General features: G+C 44.1%; 1 pseudogene; it reads left to right on the plus strand.

Annotated features, from left to right (window-relative positions):
* Positions 1 to 6,520: 6,520 nt before the first annotated feature.
* Positions 6,521 to 16,345, plus strand: LOC138618626 (zinc finger protein ubi-d4-like; annotated as a pseudogene).
* The last annotated feature ends 89 nt before the right edge of the window (positions 16,346 to 16,434 follow it).

A 16,434-nucleotide genomic window follows, 5' to 3' on the forward strand; every position in this document is an offset into this window, starting at 1 on the left:
AAAACCAAAACCCAGCACAACACTATCATATATTGTTTATCTAAATGTATTAGTATAGTGGTTTGATGTTAGCGGAGGGAAAATGCATCTGAATTTCCCTGAGAAATTACAAAACAATAAAAGTCAAAGGATTGTATCGGAAAAAGTAAACAAATGTACTTTCTTATCGCAAATAAATGTTTTTTCCTCGACTCGGCCTGCATGTACTTTTTTCCAGCCTTGACATTTGCCATGTAGGATCAGGGAGGAAGTGGGCACACACTGAACTAGGCGTTTTTCCTTCCAACTGTCGTTCTGCTGGGAATCTTTGGGTGCCTTTCTATAATATTGTGAGGTTCTTTTATAAGGACTTTACTTTGTAAATTGCCCTGAGAATTTGTGTAGGCTAAACAAAATTTAATTAAAATGCAAAATGAATTGCACCAAAAGGTGGGTCTGCAAAGTAAGTATAAGACTTTGGGGGGACTAATACTTATGTACATGCCTGCTGCTGCCCGGAGCGAGGCCTGAGATCCCCGTTGAACTTCGGAGAAGACGGCGGGGTTGCAGAGCCGGAGCTAAGCTAAAGGCGGAAAGGAGGAAATACAAGCCAGCGGTACCGGCGATCTTAATGGGGAACGTGAGGTCGTTGGCCAACAAGACGGACGAGCTCGGCGCGCTGGTAAAGACCCAGCGGGAATACCGGGAGTGCAGCATCATGTGTTTCACCGAGACATGGCTGCACTCACATCTCCCGGACCACAGCGCGGCCGTACCCGGCTTCAGGACTGTTCGGGCGGACAGAGACGTTGTTCGGAGCGGTAAGAAGAAAGGTGGAGGGATTGCAGTCTATGTGAACGAGAGGTGGTGCAATCCCGACCACGTGTGTGTGAAGGAACGTTTTTGTAGCCCGGACATTGAACTGCTAGCCGTGGGGATGCGCCCTTACTATTTACCGAGGGAGTTCACGTCCGCCATTGTTATCGTTGTTTACATTCCTCCATCAGCCGACGCAGAGGCAGCAGTGGACACCATTCACTCCATGGTGGCTAAACTACAGACTAAGCATCCCGGTGCATTTTTGGCAGTTACTGGAGACTTCAACCACACCAGTCTGGATAAAGTACTGCCAACTTTGCACCAGTATGTGAACTGCCCCACAAGGAACAATAAAACTCTGGACTTACTGTATGCTAATGCCATGGATGCATACAGTGCTACTGCCCTTCCCCCCCTTGGTAGATCAGACCACAACCTGGTCCTGCTGACACCAAAGTATGTTCCCCTGGTGCAGAGGCAGCCTGTGTCCACCAGGACTGTGAGGAGGTGGACACAGGAGGCTAAAGATGCCCTGCAGGACTGCTTTGAGTCCACGGACTGGAATGCGCTGTTTGGACCACATGGGGAGGACATCAACAGCATGACGGACTGTTTCACAGAATACATCAAATTCTGTGAACACACCACCGTACCATCCCGGACTGTAAAATGCTTCCCCAACAATAAGCCGTGGATCACCAGTGACCTGAAAGTTCTTCTTAATCAGAAGAAAGCAGCCTTCAGGTCTGGGGACAGGGAGGAGCTCAGGAGAGTGCAGCGCCACCTGAAGGAGAAGATGAGGGAGTGCAAGGACTCCTACAGGAGGAAGCTGGAGGCCAAACTCCAGCAGAACAACGTGAGGGAGGTATGGACCGGTATGAAGGAGATTACTGGGTTCAAGGGGAGAGAGAGACAACCAGGGCTCCCTGGAGAGGTCAAATGAACTAAACTGTTTCTTCAACAGGTTTAGTTCACCGCCCTCATCTGTCTCCTCCACACCTCACACCTCCAAAACACCTCTGCTGCCTCCCCCCCTCTCCCCTCTGCGCCCCCTGGTGAACTGCATAGAGCCCTCAATCTCACAGGGCTCTTCCTCCATCCATCCCCCCTCACCCCTCACCCCCCTCTCTGTGACGACTGGCCAGGTTAGGAGACAGCTAGAGAAAATCCACCAGCGCAAGGCTGCAGGACCTGACGGCATCAGCCCCGTGGTCCTGAAGACCTGCGCCGCCCAGCTGGCTGAGGTCCTACAACACCTCTTCAACCTGAGCCTGAAGCAGGAGGAGGTCCCGGTGCTGTGGAAGACGTCCTGCCTGGTTCCTGTCCCCAAGAAGAAGACTCCATCTGGCCTCAACGACTACCGTCCGGTTGCCCTCACATCTCATGTGATGAAGGTGCTGGAGAGGCTGGTCTTGGCCCACCTCAGGCCGCTGGTGAAATCTTCTCTGGACCCTCTGCAATTTGCGTACCAGCCTCGTGTGGGAGTGGACGACGCCATCATCTACCTGCTGCAACGAGCTCAGTCTCACCTGGATGGAACCGGTGACTCTGTGAGAATCACTTTCTTTGATTTCTCCAGTGCATTCAACACCATCCAACCACTGCTGCTGAGTGAGAAGCTGCGGGTGGTGGGGGTGGATGCGCCCACCGTCTCCTGGATCACTGACTACCTGACAGGCAGACCACAGTTTGTCCGTCTGGGCAGTGTGCTGTCTGATACGGTGGTCAGTGGTACTGGAGCTCCTCAGGGAACTGTTCTGTCTCCCTTTCTGTTCACCTTATACACAACTGACTTCCAGTACAACTCAGAGTCCTGCCATCTGCAGAAGTTCTCTGATGACTCTGCAGTGGTCGGATGTATAAGAGACGGACGGGAGGATGAGTACAGGGCAGTAGTGGAGGACTTTGTGGAGTGGGCGGGAAGAAACCACCTGCTCCTGAACGTGGCCAAGACCAGAGAGATGGTGGTCGACTTCAGGAGGAAGGCGACGGCTCCACAACCGCTGAGAGTTCTGGGAGAGGAGGTGGACATGGTTGAGGAGTACAAGTACCTGGGTGTGTCCATCGACAACAGACTGAAATGGAAGACCAACATCAATGCTGTCTACAAGAAGGTGATGAGTCGACTCTTTTTTCTGAGGAAACTTCGATCCTTCAATGTGTGCAGCATGATGTTGGAGATGTTCTACCAGTCTGTTGTGGCCAGTGCTTTGTACTTCGCTGGGGTCTGCTGGGGGAGCAGCATTGGAGCCGGTGACACCAACAAACTCAACAAGCTGGTTAAGAAGGCCGGCTCCATCATCGGCTACAAACTAGATAGTCTGGAAAAGGTGGTGGAGAGGAGGACGCTGATCAAACTATTGTCCATCTTGGATAATCCTGTCCACCCTCTCAACCACCTGCTGCAGGGACAGCGGAGCACTTTCTCTAAAAGGTTCCTCCAGCTCCGCTGTCACAAGGACAGATACAGGAGATCATTCCTGCCCACTGCCATAAGACTTTACAATAACTCACCTCTGGCAAAATCCATCACAGTACAATAACACTGTTGACTGTGTTTCTTGGTTTCTTGCTTGTATATTATATGTATATTATATGTATATTATATATATAGATATATACTGTACCGTATATATATATATATATATATATGTTGACTGTGTTTATTGGTTTGTTGTATATAATATATATAGATATTTAATGTACTGTATATATACTGTATGTACTGTGCATTTTATATTTTATATTTATATTTTTTATTTTATTGCTTTTCTATTATATTATTCTATTCTATTATTATTTTATTCTATTGTTTCTATTATTGCTCCTGTATGTATGCTGTTGTGGCGAAAAAATTTCCCCTCGGGGATTAATAAAGTATATACCTACCTACCTACCTACCTACCTACCTTATATCTTAATTATTGTTTGTGTGATAATGAAAAATATCTTTCACCTTCAAAGAGTTAAGCATGTTATGTAAAACAAATGGTAGGCTACACCCTACCACCAACCGCAATGCTTTGAAACAGGAAAAACACCAAGGGTGGGAGGGGTGTATACTTAAAGACATATAAATAAATATATTATTCTACATTATTTTGAGTTCAGCTTATCATTAAAAGTGTGTTTTATTTTATGGATAAAGTCTATTAATAATATTAGGCTATGTATTTGTAAGACTAACTGTAGGTTATCATCTTTGTTACAACATGAATTTTATTTTACTCTATTAATCCCTGAGGGGAAATTCTTTCGCTACAGCAGCATCCCCAGGGGGAACTGCTGCAACAGGCTGCCACGACCGCGGCGCCAACTAACCTGAAGTGCATGTTTTTTGGGTGTTGGGAGGGAGCCGGAGAACCTGGAGAGAACCCACGCAGGCACAGGGAGAACATACAAACTCCGCACGGAAAGGCCCAGGACCGGATTCGAACCCGGATCCTTTTTGCTGTGAGGCGACAATGCTAACCACTGCACCACCGTGCTGCCCTAAGTAAAGAGCTCATTCACCAGCAATTGTTGTCACATTGTCTCAACAACAATTTGAGATGGGCCAAACAAGCTTTACCATGCATTACAGGTTCCAGAGTGTGTCCAAGTGCAAGGACAACTTTAAATTTGATAAACACTCAATCGAGATGTTTGCCCAGCCAAAACTACCTCCTTTAATTGTACAGTATTACATTTCTTCTCCTGCACACAGTGTCTGTCCAGGCTGCACACTCCCCTGTCATAGTGAAGACTCCCACCACCAGGCTGATGCCTCTGTTGCCCAGCTGAGTGAACCTCTGTCCAGTCTACCTGGCTGCTGCTCTTTATCCGCTTGGACTTCACGGAGGCCCACAAGCCGGTGCCCAGCACCATCAGGTAGAAGACTGCCATCACCACCACTCCTGGGATGTTTAGGCTCATCGTGTTCTGACTGAATAAACGGACTCTGAATCTCTCTGCCACTTTTCACAACTGTCTCAAAACAAGAAAAGCAGGTGTTAAAGTCAGGTTCTGTCTGATAACTACATAACCCATGATACAACACAGATAATACATGCTTCTTGAGATCTATGAATCAAATGGTTTTATCAGCACATAAGGCTTTATCTAACCAACATCAACAGAGGGAATTTGACCCACATTTATTCGGTTACATTTAAAAACCTTATTTTAGAATAAGTATCTAAACTCGTTATGCCTTAAAAACTCTCAAAGTTTTGAGAGTAAAAATATTAATCATTTAGCCTTGATTAGTAAAGGAAACCTTGTAAATTTTAGACCAATTAAAGAAATATTACTGTGTAAATCATTGATGATGTTCAAAAACTATAGAATGCAGATCATTTATCATCAGTGATGAACTTGACAAAGATTTTATCATTTTTTTAACAACTGGTCTCCTACCACTCAGTCACTACAATGCCTGATAGTTTTCCACAGCCCAGACAGCCCTCAATCTGTGTGCAGTCCTGTGAGGTGAATTCATTTTCTATCAGAACCAGGTTTTTTAAAACCCCCCCAAAAAGTAAAGTAAACAAAACATGAAAACTAAACATATTTTACAAACTAAAGAACAGTTCTTCAGAGGAATAAACATATTATGAATGAATTTGTGCAGCTAACCAAAAAGTCAGAAAAATAAACCTGTTCCCTGCTTTTTTTTTTCTCTTGAAATGCAAGTTTCATATTGTCACTCATCTAGTTAATAATTTCAAAAGAAAGAAATCAAGGATGACATTTAAACTAACACAAATAATTCACATAGCATAATCCTAAATAATTTGTTCGTAATTGACATACTTCATTGAATTAGCTGAAGTAGACAGAAAATGTACAAGACCATTTCCCAAAAAGTTAGAACACTGTAAAGTGTCAATAAAAAAACAGAATGTGATGATTTGCATATGTTATCCAATATTTATTTTAAGAGATCAAAAACAAGTCAAATGTTAAAACTGAGAAATGTTACTGTTTTTTGGAGAATATTTAATCATTTTGAATTTAATGGCAACAATGTTTGTTTGTATTTACATTTTACAAAGCATGCTTACTTTTTTGGAAATTATGTTGTATCCACTTTGTCTAAAATCATATTCTGCACCGAAAGACATGTAGTGTTCAGGAATCAGCATGGATAAAGAGACAGTTTAGTTAATGCAGAGGCAGAAGATGAAGATACAGATAGGACAGAATCAATGTGTGTACAATGTTCACAATTGCACCACAGTATATAGCATAGTATAAGGCATAACTCATAAAGTGGTAGCATATATATATAATATATATATAGATATATACTGTACTGTATATACTGTGCATTTTATATTTTATATTTTTTACTGCTATTTTATTGATTTTCTATTGTTCTATTATTATCTTATTGCTTCTGTATGCTGCTGTAGCGAAAAAAAAAATTCCCCTCGGGGATTAATAAAGTAACTACCTTACCTAACCTAACCTAACCATTCAACATAAAGATTATCAATTGGGGGGGAAAAAAAAGAAAAGCTATTGAGGTGGTGAAACGCTTTGGAAATTGTGAATAACATCATTTGTCTCTTCAAAAACAAAACGACACAAAAACGACACGCGTTGCCGTCATAAGCTGTACAAAGTGCGCGTTTTCTGCTCAGCGACCGGACTCGGAACTGCCTCCTTCAAATGCGCACTTCACGCGTTTCACCGCGGGGGGGCACTATCGAGCACCAAACGGCTCGGCGCAGGCGCAAGCGGCACTTCACACAACCGCAATAAGCAAACATGGCGGCGGCCGTCGACAGTGTTGTGAAAGTGTAAGTTTACCTTTATTTTATTTATTTTTTGTCAGAGTAAAACGACCAAGCCCACTCGGAGGCGCGCGGTCGATTGACGACCTGTCGCGTTTCCGCGCATAAAACTGCACACATCGCATCCTCGCGGGTCTTGAACACAGGAACTGTCCCGAGAGAATAACGTTATCCAGTGTGCTAACGGTTAGCCTGTTAGCTGTGGGGCAAACCCATTGTGAAGCTGTATTTTTACTCTCCGTGTCCAACTCCGCCCGTCGTCGTCGTCGTCGTCGTCGCCGCCGTCGAGGAGGTCGTTTAAAGCGTTTTTAACACGCAGTTTTCAACAAACTGTTTTGCGGTCAGCCGTTTTTCGCAAGATGAAGGGCAGTTTAATTCTCATTTAACCTCCCAGGTTGGCGGGCGCTTTGTTGTGCCAACAATCACCCTTTTGTTCCGCACACCTCCTCCTTCACGCTGCGTGTGATCGTCGGAGCCAGACGCGGGGTTTTAATTTTTTATTATCTGTTTTTATCTGGGGTTTTTTTTTTTTTAAATCTGTCTATTCGCAGGTAAACACGGTGAACTGAGTCTTTGAGCTGTTACGATACAACAATGCGACAAATTGCTTAAGAGAGAAGCTGAGGAGAATAATTACTGTATTTTTATTTTTTATTTTTATTTTTTTTTACCATAATTACACATTTTAGATACTGGAAATATTATTTTTTTTTAAATTTATTTATGGTAATATTTAGAAATGACAAAGGGGCGTATAAAAACATGTATGAATGACCCGAGTTTGAGGATGGTGCAATTTGCAAGCAAAGTTGTCCAGTGGAGCCATTTGCAAGTGTTTGTCTGCTTATTTGTTACAGTAGGTCTGAAGCTCATTTGTCACATCATCAAAGTACGTTTTTTTATTTTTATTATTGCCGTGCCAGCCACATGACCCATTCAAAGTCATTTATTCAAACGTCAAAATGAGTTTTTAATGTGGATGTAGTCATAAAATATCGATTCACCGAAGTGTTGTGTTTAGTGGTCCTCTGTGGATTTTTAATGACCAATTTACACGTAGTGATTTGGTGCCAATTCCTTTGTTTAGAGGCGATAAACAGTAGTGCAATTTTGGTCTGACCTCGTCAGACCAAAATGTCCAACTACTGTCCAACTTTCCACCTTCAGATTTGACCCATGCAGCGCTGTGTTCTTTAAACTATACATTTTCCTAAAATCAGATTGAAATTTTTTTTTTTTTTACAATACGTCACCTCGCTTAAAGAGTCACAGCAATATGTTCAAGGCCAACCTCTGTAACACGATGCGTGTTGTATCGACAGATCCTCGCCAGCACATTTGGCCTGTAGTGTGCAATGCACGTGCTAACAGACCCAATGGAATAAAACCACAAGGCTGGTGTATATTGGCTAACATTATCTTCTAAAAATTGTAATGGAAAACAGTTTTAGGTGCAACAGTGTCACCAATACGTTGTTTGGAGATCAGCAAGCACCTAATGTTGATTTCATAACAGTATACGGTTCCAGTTTACCGGGTACCTGGGTCATAATTTCTTTAAAAAAATAAAATTGAAATTGCAATTCAGAGTCTTGTCAGTGGCTTGTATGTAATCTTGTCTAACGATGGCACTCAAATTCAAGTTTCCATGAAAAAGCAACACGGTGAACTCTACCCCGAGAGGTTAGAAAAATAAACGTTTGCAGCTCCGCCGCCGAACCCCCGCAGGTATTAGGAGGAAAAAGTACGGCAACAGAGAGCGAGTAATGCAAATCTCAAGGAAGCATGCGGCTACGGGTGGTAATTTTGAAAACATTCAACTATAGCTCTACAGTTTTGTGTTTCACGCAGTGTTCATTATTCTACTTTTGTTTAATTTGCGTCGTGCATCCAGCAATAATTATTTGCCGCGTATCCCGATCTGTGTTATTTCACCTGTCCGTGTCCAAACTTCCACATTTCAGACTGGGAGAGCAGTATTACAGAGATGCCATGGAGCAGTGTCACAGCTACAACGCTCGCCTGTGTGCCGAGCGCAGCATTCTCATGCCTTTCCTGGACTCTCAGACTGGTGTGGCTCAGTCCAACTGTTACATCTGGATGGAGAAGAGACACCGAAGCGCAGGCATGTAGTTGGTGCCGAATGATGGTTCGGTCGGATCTTTAATTTACTTCGAGTTCAATTACACGTTTGATAAAAAAAACAAAAAAACTGTAAATACAAACTATGATAAAAAAAAAAAAAAAGAAAGAAAAGAAAATTAGATACAAAAGTTCTTGTTGAAAGTGATTTGTGATATTTTTTTGCTATATCATGATGTCAGTATATATATAAAAAAAAAAAATCCTAATATAATCATGCTATTGTAATTCATACTGTGCCATCTGTACAGCATACACATCCTGCAAAACAGTTGCAAGTGCCCTCGGAAACAGAAAAACGTACTTCATCTCTTTGGCTTTTGTCCCGTGTACTGTTCTGTGTCGCATCAGGTGTCGGTCCGGGGCAGCTGTACACCTACCCAGCCCGTCGCTGGAGGAAGAAAAGACGTTCTCACCCACCGGAGGACCCCGTTTGGCCTTCCCCCCTCTCAAAGCAGGTACAAGCTCTGCTGAAATGGTTTTTTTTTTTTTTCTCATCGCCAAAAAAAACATTTGAGGGGTCAGATTAATTCATGCGGTTAGAATTTCAATCAAATATTTATATTTAACAGCCAGTGAGAAGAGCCCTCCCCCACCCTCCCCCACCCCGTTGTGTTTTAATTGAAGGGATTCATTTCTTTTGTACGTCTCGGTTCTGTTTCCACGCGATGTCGATGCATGCATTACTGTTGCCCTGGTTTTGTGCAGCAGATTTGGAGCTGGGCCTGAAGCGCGATGCCCTGGGAGCAGTGGACGGCAGCAGTTTGGAGGCGCTGCTGAAAGGGGAGCCCCTTGACAGGAGGAGCGGCGTGTCGGACCTCCGTGGGCCCGAAGACGACCCGGCCACTGTGGAACCTCCTGCTACATCAACGGCCACTCACACGTCCTCCGGCCGTGTCCGTAAGGTCAGGCTCACACCGCCTCAGCATTTCATAACCTAACAAGACTGAACCGACGGCGACGAATGACCACAGCGCTTCACGACAAATAGAAATATATTCAGGAAACACTTTCAACCGGATTAGAAGTACCGGCTTTTCCGCTGCTTATACGAAACCTCTCGTTTAGACGGAGCCCGTGCGCAGAATGTAGAAGACACGTCCCGACATGATTGTTTTATTTGCTTCGTTTTAAATGGTAGCCGCGGGTTGTAACTCATGACGTTGTTGAAGTTGGCTGTCCATAAGTGGTTTTGGTTTATCTTAACGTTGTGATAACGCGATTCAGACATTACTCCCGTTTGACCTCGGCCTTCGGCTTGTTATTAGCCCTCCAATTAAGGTAACCTGACAAATACACACGGTTAATTGCAAAACACACCACGTTAACTGACTGTAACTACTCGCGTGAATAACACAGGTTTGTATTCAAAAAAAATTGCGCGTGTTTTCACAAGCCGCGTTGTTTCGAGCTCTCAAGTTACCAAATTGTTGATGTCGATATAAGCGATGGAAAAAATAGTTAAATGGGGCGATTTCTGAGGAAGCATCAGATTCTAGGAATATGCTGGCTGTAAACTAGAGCTCATACGTTTCATACAGTGAACTGACCCAAACTCTGTCACTGCAGAGAGTACTGGACCACGACGACTACTTGGATGATCTGGATGACGAAGACTTTGAGGACGAGACCCCCAAAAGACGAGGAAAAAGCAAGTCCAAGGTGGGTTTCTTTGGTATTCTGTCAGCAGATCAAGTGACACCGATCAACGCGCTCACGTTCACCGCCGGAGACGGTTCTTCTCCAAAAAAAAGAAACCGCTCCGTTCAGTTTCGTCACATTTTGCGGATGAGTTTTGATTCTCCGCGTTGGCATTTCTTAACTACAACGTGGTTATTGTTGTCACGGCAATGCAAACGCCTGCATCAGCATGTTGCGCCCGGTGTCACTCCACCTTTCCGCCTCCGGCGGTGCCCCGTAAGATCTCCTGTAAACGAACAAACATTCAGTATCACTCACCAAAACGCGCGTGAAGCCTCGAGCTGTCACAAATTGACGAATGCATTCCTCTCTCGTAACATTTGCAAAGCTGATTTAAAAAAAAAAAAAAAGTGAAGCATATAAACAAAGTAAATTGCGTTTTCAGTCGTGCCGTCTGTTTTTAAACGGGTTCTTCAGGGCCGCAGCGACAAGAATGGCAAGAAGAAAACGGAGGCTGCAGCTGCAGCGCTGGAGGAGAGGGACAAACCGTACGCCTGCGACAGTGAGTAGCAGCGTCCTCTGTAACGTCTGTGTGCGTCATGCATGTCGGCAAGAGAAGCTTTTACTTTTTCGCCCTGAAAGACAAAGACGAGCCTTCTGCCATGCATGGCGTGATCTTAAAGACCCCACCTGGAACTTAAATTTGACTACGTAGAATTTGGGAAAGTTGCTCTCCACGATGCGTGGTGTTTTTTTTCCCGCCCTCTATTTTTAACTTTTTTTTAAACTTTTTTTTTTTTTTTCCCCCCCGAGATGCTGCTCCGTGTGTGCGCTCTCTTAACTGCCCGTTGGCCTTAGCTCACCGTGCCGATGCTCACCGGCGCCGTTCGGGTTTGCTACATATCGCGTCCGTCAAAAATTCGTCACGTGAAAAATAAGTTAAAAGGATCATTTAACAAGTCGGATTTGGAGTGCCGAACGGCGCCCCTCCACCTTGGTTCCACCTAGGGCCTTTTTGGACAGTCGTTACAATTAGCCGCCATCACTTTTAACACTTTTGTGTGACCGTGTTTGTGTGTGTCAGTTTGTGGGAAGCGCTACAAGAATCGTCCCGGCCTGAGCTACCACTATACACACTCTCACCTGGCCGAGGAGGAGGGCGAGGACCGCGAGGAGATCGAGGCACCACCCACTCCTCGCCAGCCTGAGGAGCAGAAGAGTGAGTCACTCTCTAGTGCCGAGAGGTGGAGAGAGAGGGAGGGGGGTTTGGTTGCATGCCTTGTAGCATGTGTGTGTTTGTTCAAGGGAAGTCTCTCTCATCCTCTTTTTTTTTTTTTTTTTTTTTTTGTTACGCTTTTTTTTTTTTTTTTTTTTTCATTTTTTGATTTTCATGATTTTCAAAACCCAAGTTTGGGATTAGACACTGATCCAGACTGAAACATGCTTGCAGTTGGGAGTCCTGGCATTTTTTTTCAGCAGATCATCCATACCCCCCCCCCCCACACACACACACACACACACACACACACACACACACACACACACACACACACACACACAACATATTCATCGCATTGCTGTTGTTTTTCTTTGTGCACGCGTCACCGTGTTAGCAAATTCATACAAGAAGTGCGTTTTGTCAGTTTTTCACATCAATTAGTTTGGATCATGACTCGCATCATCGTCCAGTCATTTACAGGGATTAAAAAAAAAAAGGTCGACAGACACGACACGAACAGGTTTGTACTTCAAGAATTAGATTACAATTAGAAAATGACTCTTGAATGACTTTTGAAATGTTAATTCGTCAGAGAGGTGTTTAACGGGTTTTCCTTGGTCGTTTAAAGCGACCGTTTTTGATGTGCACTGAACACTTTCTCCACCCGTTCTCCTGCTCAGCAACTAAGAAGGGTCCCAACGGACTGGCACTGCCCAACGATTACTGTGACTTCTGTCTGGGAGACTCCACCTTAAACCAGAAGACGGGCCAATCGGAGGAGCTGGTGTCCTGCTCAGACTGTGGGCGCTCAGGTATGGACGAACTCTAGTTGTCTCTTGTCGCGCGGCAAAGGGAAAGGCGGCGGCAGACCTCCGTTATTTTATTTGTATTTTTTTGTGAAATAACGGGTCCTTGGTTTTAGACACGGGCGGAGAAAAGCGCGCTCGACCGTTCTAGTCGGCGACTGTCGATTTCTACCAGCCGAAATGACATTTTATCAGCCCGAGCCAGCGAATTGAAAAGTTGTCTCTCTTCGACTCATTTTAAAATAAGAATCGTCCAAACGGGGCTCTAACGGCTCCCTCCACGAGACACCTAAAAGACTGCAGCTGCTTCATCGTGCGGGAGGAAACCCAGACTCCTGACAGACCTGCTGAAGCTAGAGTGTTCCTGCAGTCGCCGCGTCGGGGGTCCGGCACTGATCGCAACGCTGGTGTCGATCTGAACGTTTGTCCCGTCTTCCCCCTGCAGGCCACCCGACGTGCCTGCAGTTCACACCGGTGATGATGGCTGCGGTGAAGACGTACCGCTGGCAGTGCATTGAGTGCAAGTGCTGCAACGTTTGTGGCACCTCGGAGAATGACGTGAGCCTCTTTGTGATATTTGCAGCCAATATATCGTCAGTCACGCCGTAATCGTTACAGGCTGCTGCTAACGAAAGTGTCGGGTCAAACAAAACAAAACAGCCCTGGGCTCATTTTGCCCGAAAGAGACGGGGACTGAATGTGATGCTCTGCTTAGTCAGCTTTTTGAAACCTGTGTGCAGGTTTACATCACCTGCACTCTTGTTTTAATAACACAGGGACAAAATGGAGGGAACAAAGGTCTCTCTTTCTTTCTTTCTTTCTTTCTTTCTTTCTTTCTTTCTTTCTTTCTTTCTTTCTTTCTTTCTTTCTTTCTTTCTTTCTTTCTTCCTTCCTTCCTTCCTTCCTTCCTTCCTTCCTTCCTTCCTTCCTTCCTTCCACCTGTTTAGTTATCAACAGTTGCTGATGTTTGGTGTAACTGATATCTAGTCGCATATTTTCTGATGAACAGATGCACGAGTTTGTTTTTACAGCAGGTCAGGAAGCCGATACACCAACGTCCCAAATAAAGTGTCTCTTAAATGACACTCTTAAGAGTTCCGTTTTTTTTTTTTTTTTTTGAACTCCCACATTTATCTGCCTGCTCAGTTGTCTCATTTCATCAGTAGACTGAAACATAATGTCGTGTTTTTGCAGGACCAGCTGCTGTTTTGTGACGACTGTGACCGAGGCTACCACATGTACTGTCTAGCGCCACCCATGACTAACCCACCTGAGGGTAAGCGAGCTTACTTTACCCGCGAGACCGGGAGCGTTTGTGCTTGTTGTTCCAAGACACCCGATACCTTCGGTTTATCCCGAGTCAGAGGCCGGTGTCGGGAAGGTCACCGTCCCGGCAGCTACGACCCGGCTGGTCTGATCTGTTGCTTTATCCTCTAATCTGTTGTTTAGGGAGCCGAGAGGAAATCTTCACAGGGCTTTATTTTTTTTTTTTTTAATTATTTTTTTACTTCGTCGCAGAAATGCATTCATAAAAGGCCCTCGGTACGTTGGTAGTTTTCCAAAACACACGGTCTTGACATTGCAGTAAGTAAACGGAAACATTAAGCAACCGCAGTTGGTATTTTAAAGCAAGAGGTAATATCTTCTAAAAACATTACGTTACCATGGTTTGTTTGCAAGTTATATGCTAAAAAAAAAAAAAAAAAAAAATATTGCTAGCAAAGCAGTTTTATCTTTGGATGGAGACTAAGATGGTAAACTGAACAGTTTCACTCCAATAAAAGGGCGAACCAACACACGACGAATTCTTTTTTGATTTAATCTGTCTAAAGAAGAGAACGCTCATCATTTGGCCGATCCATTGATAAAAATCAGTTATTAAAAATGATTATTTATGCCTATCGCCTAATAAAGACGTCAACAAATTGCTTAACCGGAAGCATCTTCCGGCATGTTGGTGCGCAAGCTTTTACATCTAAATGAACGCCTGCTACATTTAAGCCCCGTCAGCCCAGATACCGGCTGTACGGGCCGAGCGCACCCCGAGTCCTTTGTCACGTCGTGTTTAAGCGTCCCGGTATCTTCCCTGAATTAGAATGCGACGTTAACGGGCAAACGCACATTCCACACGAAAGAACGCGTTTGTACTCGCGAACCGCGTGGTCTTCGATCCCCCGTTTTCACCGTGCCCCGTTGTGCTTTTCCAGGGAGCTGGAGCTGCCACCTGTGCCTGGCTCTGCTGAAGGACAAGGCCTCCATATACCAGCAGAACCAGAGCTCCGCCCCCGAGTGACATCACCGCCATGAACGCCACCCCTCTCAGCACCAGGAGCCCGCCACCCGATCCAAAACGTCAGAACTCCTTCTCGGTTCAGAGCTCCAGGCTCTGCTCAGATGTAGCTGAGCCAGATCACAGATCAGCGTTAGAAAAGTCTGTACATCTACAGCGCCAATAAGGGGGGACTCAAAACCAAAACAGACCTCAGATCAGTGAACATGGGGATCAAACAAGAACAACACCAACCTGCCTGCAAAGTCGCCACGGCTCGTCTTCAAACGCGTAACATCCTGCGCGTATATACGACATAGACACACAGTTTATCCTGGACTGTTACACTCACTAGATACAGAGACAGAGAGCATGCAGTAACCATAGCAACTGCAGTCTCCATGAGAGCTCGCGGGAGAAAACGGATTAGCATCGCGGCTAATTATCTGCACCCTTTTCACACTCAAAGACACACAGTGTGGACTGTCGAGACAACCGTTTTTCTTCTGCCAAATTATCTATTTTTACTCCCCGAGAGTGATGAAAGGAAAACGTCACCACGTATATGGTCAAGGAATATTATTATTATTGTTATTGTTCTGGTTATTAGTGGGCTTTTGTAGTGGCATTTGTCCGTGTACTTTTGTCTGATCCATTGCAGCAGTTACCTTTTGAAGAGGTTTTCCCCGAGGGGGAGCCGATCAGTGCCAAGGTCCACACCCATCATACGAGACACACACACACACACACGACAGCGGCTCCTCACACTGGCTCAAAAGGAAGCTCATCACAAGCACCACAATTCATCTTTGTTTTAAACCAGTGGTGCAAAGTGGTCAAATTAAGTCTGTTAGCACGGAAGCTTTTGGAGTCGCTCCTTCTAACTTTTCTGTTACCGGACAGATTAGTTACTTTAACCAAACACTACACAACTGAGCATATAACGTAGGCTGGGCTCATCAAAAATACAACTTTTTGGTAGGATGTCATTTTTTTTTTTTTTTTTAAACTGTTTCTACAAAAGATAGTGCAAACACTCTTATTTTGAAAAGCCAGATTTTTTTTGTTTTGTTTTTTTTGTCAGTGTTAGATAATGCTTTTCTGATGGCGGTTCCAGACTAGTGACCATAAAGATGCATCCTTGAAGGTGTTTTTGTGCTAGCTTATTAGAAAATAGTTTGGCAGTGACACGATTCACTCGAACGTCATCTTAAAAACAGCTGCTGCTGAACCGATGACACAATAATTTACAAACTGTAGCTGCTTTTCTCATTTGTCACACGGAGGCAGATTTGCATGCAGATTGCACCTGAATGAATGCGCTCACCCTCACATCACAAGTGTTGTTTTTTTGTTGTTGTATTGTTTGTAATTTTTTTTTTTTTTTTATATTTTATATTACCTGATATTCCATTGGTATTGGGAGGTTTTTCTAGTAGAATTTTGTAAAGTCTGCAGTATAGCAAACACTTCAATATATAGCTCCTAATGCATTCTATGTACTGTATTGACTTTTTCTATTTTTGTTATGACTGTGACATGTTTGAATTTATTTGATTATTCTGATATGTCAGACCTCCATTATGAGTATTTGTAAAATGATGTAATTTGTTGTACTATTTTTATTTTTTACATTTCTTTGGTATTGAAGCCGATTTAGCCTGACTGAAATAAAATTCACTTTGAATGACGTGTCTATTATTTTTGCTTCAAATACTGAATTAATGGCGTATTAAAAGGGGCAGAATATAGATTTACTCAGCTGATCATTAGCTATTT

This window comes from Brachyistius frenatus, unplaced genomic scaffold (assembly GCF_029030835.1).
Source record: "Brachyistius frenatus isolate BFR_SWC_R1_liver_20210118 unplaced genomic scaffold, ASM2903083v1 Contig_17, whole genome shotgun sequence".
NCBI lineage: Eukaryota > Metazoa > Chordata > Actinopteri > Embiotocidae > Brachyistius > Brachyistius frenatus.